The sequence below is a fragment of the Arachis stenosperma genome, chromosome 6 (assembly GCF_014773155.1).
Source record: "Arachis stenosperma cultivar V10309 chromosome 6, arast.V10309.gnm1.PFL2, whole genome shotgun sequence".
Taxonomy (NCBI): Eukaryota; Viridiplantae; Streptophyta; class Magnoliopsida; order Fabales; family Fabaceae; genus Arachis; species Arachis stenosperma.
Window position 1 is genome coordinate 74,231,599 of NC_080382.1, and position 9,422 is coordinate 74,241,020.

At 36.7% G+C, this 9,422-nt stretch overlaps 1 long non-coding RNA gene across 1 annotated transcript; it reads right to left on the reverse strand.

The window, feature by feature from the left end:
* Positions 1-511: 511 nt before the first annotated feature.
* Positions 512-4,832, reverse strand: LOC130933036 (uncharacterized). Its single transcript, XR_009067581.1, has 2 exons — positions 4,048-4,832; positions 512-712 (listed from the first exon to the last, which is right to left on the reverse strand). It is a non-coding gene; the product is annotated as an uncharacterized LOC130933036 (long non-coding RNA).
* Positions 4,833-9,422: the final 4,590 nt, after the last annotated feature.

A 9,422-nucleotide genomic window follows, 5' to 3' on the forward strand; every position in this document is an offset into this window, starting at 1 on the left:
TTTTATTTTGTTGCACTCTAAGTTTCTGAAATTTTACTTCTTCTAAATTTTAGTTTTCAGCCAATTTACATTCTACAGTTTAGTTTACTTTCAATTTCACTTCTGTTAATCAAAATCACTCTAATCATCAACTATTCGCTTAACTAAATTCATCACCTAACTAAAATTACATAATCCATCAATCCCTGTGGGATCGACCTCACTCTTGTGAGTTATTACTACTTGATGCGACCTGGTACACTTGCCGGTGAGTTTGTGTGGAATCATTTTTCCCTCATCAGTAGTGGTGACACGTCATCCACTCTCCAAGGGGCACCGGCTAGCTCAGCAATTGTAACGACCCAACTTCCAGAACGTCATGATCGTACCGAAAGTAAGGCGTTAGCAACCTGCTTTCCTTTATTAACTATTTACTATTGAGCCTCTAGTTCGATATCGCGATTCAGTTTTAGCAAAAATACCGGAAAATTTTGTTTTTGATAATTAAAATCATATAGCAAGCATCACCAAGTAATAATAATCACATAATTATTAATAATAATATCTGTCATACAAAAGATTTCAAATAAAAATCACATACAAATCCTATCCCTCTGTATAAAATAAAAATGTTAAGCAATAAGAGCGAGGGAACTTCTATGAAAGTAACTTAACTCATAAGTAAATTCTATAATCTCCCGCAGCTTCAAACTGGGTCTTCAAACCTGCGTCACTGAAAAGGTGGAGGATTTTGGGGTGAGAACAAACCACACGTTCTCAGTAGGGAACGGGAATGCCGTAAAAGTAATGATTAACATGCAAATAATTAACTTTGCTTAATAATCCATCTTTGCCAAACCCTTTGAAATACTTGTCAATCTTACTTTAGTTAAATAATTACTTTCTTTGAATTTCTAAACCCAAAACTGATCTCAATTGCAAAACTTGTCATATTAAATACCTTTCAGCCACATAATTGATTCAAAGTCATAACAACAGATATTAATCATCTCTATCCATTCACAAACTACTAGCACAGGTAAGAAACTCAATTCAACACACAAACAAATCACAATAAGACAAACAACACAATCACAAACAAGTAATACAAGCAATACAACCAGATGCAAATACACAACTAATATGATGCATGTCTATCCTAAGCAGGCCATGAGCTCACGTGTCGGTTTACACCCTGCAACCCGACATTACCTAGGAACAAGTCCCAGATATGGCTTCCCTTTGTGTCCTTAGTGCATATGTGTCGGTGGTAAAAATACCACTCCTTCGTGACTACCGGCAGTCGGCGCAAAGCCCGACCCCATAATATACGCACAAGGGGAAACAGTGATCCTCAGTTCGTGGGCGTCCCCGAGATCAATTCACAACAATAAAACAGAGATCTTCAGTTCGTGGGTTATTCCCCGAGATCAATACACAATAACATAGTGATCTTCAGTTCGTGGGTTATACCCGAGATCAGCATACAACAATTCATGGGTTATTCCCGTAATCAATGATTATCAGTCCGTGGGTTTTCCCCGCTTATAAAACAAATAACAATTTATGGGTTTCCCCGAGATCAATAATCATTCAGTTCGTGGGTACTTCCCGAATTCAACCAATTATCAGTTCATGGGTGTCCCCCGTAGTTAAACAACTAACAGTTCGTGGGGTATTCCCGCCTTTTATCGTTTTTTGTTATCCTTTCTCAACCTCAACAATCCACAAATCAATCTTCATTTCCTCTTTCCCTTTGAATCCTTAACACATATTCCTAAACCTTTCTTAACTTTCTCAAGCATTTGTCTTAATCCTCATTTCAGTTCATAATCTCTACTTTGGCAATCTTGGGTCAAGCCAACTTTAAAACAACTTTTCAGTTTAGTTCTCTATCAAAAGGCTCAAGAAAATTATTTATTTTAAATTCATTAAACTCCTTTCAAAACATAACCTCTCATTAGAGGTAATCAAATAAAACTCTTTCTCAAGTAAAACCTCAGATTTTACAAAATTCCGGCAGCACCTCCCCTAAAACTCGGGCTTAGCCACCCTTACGGGTTCCCTCTTTCTCAACAAATCACAGCCCTTTTTCAGCAGTTGCCACAATAATATATATTCTCAACAACATTTGATAATAGTATAGAAAATCTATTTCCTAAATTCCATCTCCAAAATAATTGCCAACACAACTTGGCAGCCTAATTTCCATTTTGTTTTTAAAATATCAAATGAATTCGAAATCACGCAAACTTTATATCCATGTGACCGTCTCGGATTAAGCTTCCTATTAAACCAAAAATCATAATTTTTCTCTGACTCTAGCTTCAGGAATATAAGCAAAACCGTGATTGCTCTGCAGTGTTTTAAAACCAGAAAAACAGCAGCAGCATGTGACATTCAAAATTTAATATAAAATCCAAGTTAAATCCAATGACTTTGAAAATTAATACAGTTCAACTTCACTCATCCAAGTTTCTTTTCCAATTGGTTTCAGGTCAATATCATTTTTAATGAAGAAGTTATATAACCTAGAAGTTGACTAATTTTCTGCAGAATTCTGTTTTAAAACTTAATGAACTTATCTTCTTCCAAATCCCATAACTTACTCATTAAAACATGGATAGCCCTGAAATTTAAGTCACATATGCTAAACATGCTTAGTTTTCACTTCCAATTGGTTGCATCTCAATATCATTCCAGATTTAAAAATTATAAAGCCTCAAAGTTACTGACTTCGAAAACAAAGCCTGACTTTTACTGCATAAAACATCTTTCTTTGAAAATCCAAATCTTTAAAACCACAACTCTAGCAATTCTAAATTTTTATGAAATTAAATTAATAAGACCAAAGTTTCATATAAAATTGGTTCCATTTCAAAATGCAAACTGGAGAATTTCTAACAGAGGAAACAAGTTGCTGCTGTGTTCAGCGTTCTGCAGAAAACCAGATTTGACATTCATAACTCAAAAATTCACCATAAATCATAAACTTAATGAAAAGGCCTCAAATTCACCAATTCAGCTTCCCATATTCCAAAGCTTAATCCAGACTTGGTTCCACACAATTCCGATCATTACAGAATTAGTTTTAGATTTTCAAAGTCTCCGGCTTCATTTAAAAGTAATGCAGAAAATCAAGTTTTACATTTTAACTTTGAAAAATCATAACTAGTTCTATAGTTAATTCAAACTTCTCAAAATTGGATCCTAACAACAACTTTTATTATAGTTTACTCAGCCTTTACTCTCATATCACTTCGATTATCGTTGAATAACTGATTCACTTCCAAAGTCATCTTTTAATCTCAAAAATCAGATTTTCAGCAACTAGTTCAACATTTTAAGATTCAATCTTCCAATTATTCCTTAAGCCCAACTTCAATTAATCACTAACTAAACCCATTACAATAAACCAACTCAACAGCAATAGTTTCAATTTGACCCATCAAATACCGAAATCACAATAATCTCTCATCAAACAATTTATAATTCAATCTCACAAAATCAACAAGTTCAACCAAAGTTCCAATCAAAAATCTCAATCATTTCCAATCATAATTTCAGCCACACAACTCAACTAATTCAGTATAATCACATAGAGTCAGAACTTTTCAACAATTCCATCCATATCAGAGAAAATAATATCAATTACAACTTCAAACACTCACAACAAAGCCCAAAGACATTCACAGCCTTAACCTGAATTCAATAATCCAATTGAAGCACTAAAACATCATTAAACTTACTCCAAATTTCACAACCTCAACCATCATCACAATAATCCCAAACCAAACACAAATCTAACTCAGTTCATCAATTATCATTACGACAACTTTTCAATAGTTAACCTAGCATATATCAATTTGATAAATTACACTAAACTAATCATTATTCACAACCACATTTAATTCCAATCACAGCTCAAAATATTCACAACAACTAACAAATTTCAAATGCATTTCAAGTCATTCATGTCAATTAAGAAATTCTAAACCATTGTTAACCATTTGCACTTATTCAAATAACTTGGTGGGCATTCTAAATTAAAAACGTTAAATCCCCTACCTCAAAGTCGGAACTCACGGAAATCACTAAACCCAGCAGCTCCGTTGGCAGTTCTAACATCCGTTCTGCTCTCTTAGCAGCTACCATGATGATTCTGGGCAGCTCCAGTGATGGTGAAAGGTCTCAGCTTCAGCCAAGCAGCAGTAGTTTCTTCTGTCAATAGCTCCTTCCCTGGCAAGCTTCAATGGTGACAGTGGCAGCGTTCTTCTCCAAACTTGATGGTGGCAGAACAAAGCAAGAACAGTAGCAGCGATCTTAAACCCAACAAACAGCAACGATAGTGGCGTTTTCCCAAATTCCAAAAACCCAGAAGTAGAAGCAGAACTGGCGTGCCTCTCCATTCGGTCCTCCAGCAATGATGTCCGGCGATGTAGCGGCTCGGCGATGGCGATGACTTCCATCAACAGCAGCAGCAGTGAAGAGATGTAGTGTTGATGACAGAAGACTTCTCCTTCTTCCTCTGTTCGGGATACACGGTGGTGGCAAAAGCTTCATCAATGGCGACGCAGCAGCATGGTGACAGATCGGCGGCGCGACACGGAAGCTCCTGGTTCGCGTTCCTTTCTGCGGCCTCCACGGAGCAGCTATGAGAGCGACGGTGGCGACGCAAAAATGGCAGCGACGCATGGCTCAATGGCTGGGCACGGTAGCGGCAGCAGCTCCTCCATCTTCTGTTTCTCTCTTGTTTTGTGTGTGTGTATATTGAGGAATGAAGCTGAGGGTGAACGAAGGGGGAACGGCGCTGGGGTGTGGGGTTAGTGGGTTAGGTTTCTCAATTTGGGAAATTAGGTTTTCTGAGTTTGATTTGGGAATTTAGGAATTATGGATTTTATAAAGTAATATGGATAGATATGAATAGATATTTTGATAAAATTGGAGGATAGAATAATTTTAAAATCAAATGTACTCTATTAAAAATATTTAGAAACATTATTTATCAACATATTGCTAAGTTTAATTAATTATTTCTAATTTACATTATAAAATGAACAAGTTAATTATATTTTGTAAAGTACAATTTAAATTCAAATATCAATTTTCTAGATTAAATCATATAAATCTCTATTACTTTTCTATCTCCGAAACTTTAATTTCAATTTATAAAGTAATTAATCATAATAAAAATTGTACATAAATATTAATTGACTTAAACTTAAAGTATTTATAAATATCAATCTAATCATTTCTAATAAAATAATTTCTAGGAGTTCAAATTAATAACATAATTCATTTAAAATAGAATTTATTTAAATTAAGTTATACAATTCTTTCTTATTTTTTCAATTACCAAAATTATAACTTCAATTATACCAAATATCTAATAAAATTTATATAAAAATTCTAATTAATTTAAACTTCAATTATCATGAAACTCTATTTAATTACCTTTAGTAAAATAATTTTCTTAAAATAAAATTATCAACAAATAAAATAAATCACAAATAACTAATTATCTAATTTTCAAAAACTAGGGTTGTTACAGCAATCATAGTGACCAAAGTCGGGAATGCAAGTATGCCATGGACATGTGCTCGCCACATGTATCTCCTGATCAATCAGGGGAAGTATACCTCCTTCCCCTCTATAACACATCCGATCAGAACGATCATCTCCACCAGAATCTCAGTAAAATGGGTTGTAGGCATGACATAGGTGACAAAGATCTGCTGCCATATCCTAGCCTCTCTCGACAAATGAGCAAACAGCATCCCCTTGGGTTTCTTTTTATCGGCATCTATCACCTAAGGGGCATCCGAGGTGGCAATAACACGCCTCAATGCCTCAAAATCAATAGTCACACAATGCATCTCCACCTCCGCTGCTCATAGGCATCTGTGGCATCGGTCTTAGGCAGACAATGAAGTGCATCCTCAATAGCAGCCTCTGTAACCAATATCTGGCCGCCTCGTAGGTAAACCGAATCAAGGGTTGCTCTGAAGAAATTACAGTAAAATTCTTTGACCTATGATGTGTTTATCCTACCCAGTTCCCTATCAACAAAACCTAGGCCAAATCCCTCAATACGTGTCTCAATGGATCGCCTCAGGTTGGCGAGAATGGCCAATTTCTTCCCTATGTTGAGGTTATTCTTCTGATAGGTCGGGAAGCGGAGCTCACAATACAAGTTAGGAAACCTGTCTGTATCGGTAGGTGGCAGCTGCTGATCCGCTTTGTCCTTTTTATTAAGTGGGTTCTTGGCATAGTTGTGGAAAGGAGAAAGGGTGGAGGCTTGAGGTTTCTTCCTCTTTCTAGAGGTAACCTTGGCTTTTCCTCTATCAGACATCCTAAAAAATAGATATAAACAATTAAGCCAAGTAGAGGAATAGAAAGCAAGGATTGACATATGCAAGAAGTGAGTTAGAAGAAAAGAATTCTTAGAAAGTAGGCAACAAAAATCAGAAATCAAAACAAAGCCAGAAACCAAGAATTCTTGCAATAGTAGCACAATGCTTGTTTATTAGGCTCAATAAGCGTCATACCCAAAAGAATGGTGAAAGGGTTAGTTGAAAAATAAAAAGAAAATCATCATGTTAAGCAAGTTAGAAGTTATAAAACTAGTTCAAAACTTAGTGGTTTGATGGTTATTTGCTTAATCAAGATAAATGCAGAAAATAAGGATAACAAGCACACTCACATTCATGAGGAAGATGTAGCCATTGATGATGAAATATGAATTTGCTTGAAGCATATAATTAAAAGAAAGTCATAAAAAATGCACAAGGTCAATAGGTGTGCAATAAGTGGTGTTGAAAGATTGAAACATGCATTAGTGTAGCCAAAATCAAGTTGCAAACCGTTTTGAAGTAAAGGGTTACACAAGTGGAATGCACCAATTATTGCAAAAGAATGGTTTATTCTAGAAAAGGCAAGTTAAGAACAAATGGTAAGCTTAGAATGAGTTGAAAAGCATTTTATTTGACTTGAAAAGTGAAAGCATATGGAGGTTCAATACATATTACGGGAAACAAAGTAAACATGGAAATGCCAACCAAAGACCTAAGGATTGGACTTGGTGAAGTCAAGTGAATCTCAATTTTCAAAAATATTAAGTTCAATTCTAGGTAGTAAGTTTAAAAATAGTTTAATTTCCAGAAATTTGGGCAGCATTCCAGCAGTAAATATGAATAAAAAAAGGCAACAACATGTCTTATAAGCAGCGATTGCATATGCACAGGCAGCATCAAACACAATCAAACAAAAAAAGTTCTGCAAGGCAGCAGTGAAAATCAGCATAGCAGTAGCAATATGTACATAGAACAACACATCAGTCACCATTCGGTTAAGCATGTAGCATTCAGAAAGTAAACAAGAACGGAAAAATTATCAGGCCTAAGATCGTCTAACCACATCCTAACTACCTAACCGCATGCATCTCTATCTAACCTAACAAACAGAATTAAGCAACTAACTAACTAAAATTAACAACAAAATTAATAAAAGAAAGTAAAGAAACAGAGCAGCAGTGATGAGGCAGGGGGAACCTGGAAAGTAAGCAGAAACAGAGGGGGGACTGGGAAATGTGAGAAGGTGAAGGACTGCAATGCCACCCAGAAATGGTGGTGGCACAGTGTAGCTCGCGGCGGTGGCTATCACAGAGAGGGGGAGCAGAGCAAGGTGACACAGACTCGAGGAAGAGAGTAACGGTCGGGGTGGGAGAAGTAGAGACGCAGGAGGGGAAAAGGGGAGGGAAGGAAGTTGGTGGTGTCGGGTGGTTCATCGGCAGCATGGAGATGGCCGCGGCGGTGCTTGGCGGAGGCTAGGCGATGAAGAGAGATGGAGATGAGGGGAGGAACAGAGGTGAGGAGAGAAGAAGGAAGAAAGGTAGGAAGAGAGGGAGAAGATGGGGAAGCCGGCGGTGACGATGGGCGCCGGAGGGTGGTTACGGTGGTGGCCGGAGGGGGGCAGCAATGGAGGTGGTTGTGGAGGAAGAAAGAGAAAACAATGGAAGAGAGAAGGGGTTGATGGATGCGAGAGTTAGGGTTATCGCGTCCCTGGGGGTTATGGATTTTAAATCCACGCATGCGCATCTTGTACGCATCCGCGTGGATAGGCAAAGAAGGAATGGACGCGAAAGTGTCTTGTGCGCTTAAGCGTGGATGAGGAACATGTGCATTGACGCGTACGCGTATGGTACGCGTCCACATGCATTGGAGATTGAGCTAGAGGCATAGTGTTGGCCCGAAGTTAGCACAACTCTCTGGTCATTGATAAACCCAGTTTTTAGGATTTATCTTGTATGGATTTTGAGGGTTTTATCAATGGTCTTTCACACTTATTCCTGTAAAAATGCATGATTTAGTGTTCCTTTTCCAATTTCGCTTCATGGATGGAAACATGATTTTTTTTACATCAAATTAGATATATTTTAATCCTCCTCTATTACCATTCGATGACGTGATCCATTTGTTAAGTGATTTCAGAGCTTATAGGGCAAGAATGGCTTGGAAGAGAGGGAGGAAGCATGCATAAAGGAAAGGAGCATGGAAAATGGAGCTTTGGAGTGTTGAGCAGCGACGCGTATGCGTGCCTTGCGTGCACATACACAAAAATTTTATTTCATTTTCACGTATGAACTACCGGCAAGTATATCGGGTTGTATCAAGTAATAAAACTCACAAGAGTGAGGTCGATCCCAAGAGGATTAAATGATTAAGCAAGCAATAGTTATTTAATTATTATAGTTAGACGGTTATAATTGTGATGATAAGCAAGCAAGAAATGTAAATATTATGAAATTAAATAAAAGCAATAAAGTACAAGGAAGGTAAATGACAAGAAATTAAAGTGCAAGAATGTAAATTGCAATGAATGGAAAGTACAAGAAAGTAAAGTGCAAGAAAGTAAATGACTAGAAAGTAAAACCAAGTGAAGCATTTCTACAAACACTTGGAAGGCATAAATGTGCAAAAGTAAAAAAAGCCATAAATGTGGATAAGTAAATGACAAGAATTTAAAGAGAACAATTAAATGACAAGAATTAAAGACAAGAACTAAATAACAAGAATTAAGAATGAAATTAACATTGGGATCGAGAGATATTGCAATCTCAAGATCAACAATTCTCAGCTCCACTTCAATCATGCAATCATTGATCTCTTTGCAAATCATAAGTAATCAAACCCCAATCTCTTGGTGATTTGATTTCTCTTAACTTGATCAATTGCTCATGAGAAGAGATGAAGAATGGTCTCTAATTTAGAGCCACATAACCCTCAAGATTTCAATTCAAAGTGATTACATCTCACATATCAAGCTAAGAATTATCAATCAAGAGAGTTGTGAGAGAAGAGCGTCAAACTAAATTCTATGACTCGTTTCTCAAGTTTATCATAGAATTAAAATAGATCTAATCCCTGTCTCGATAGTAATTAAAT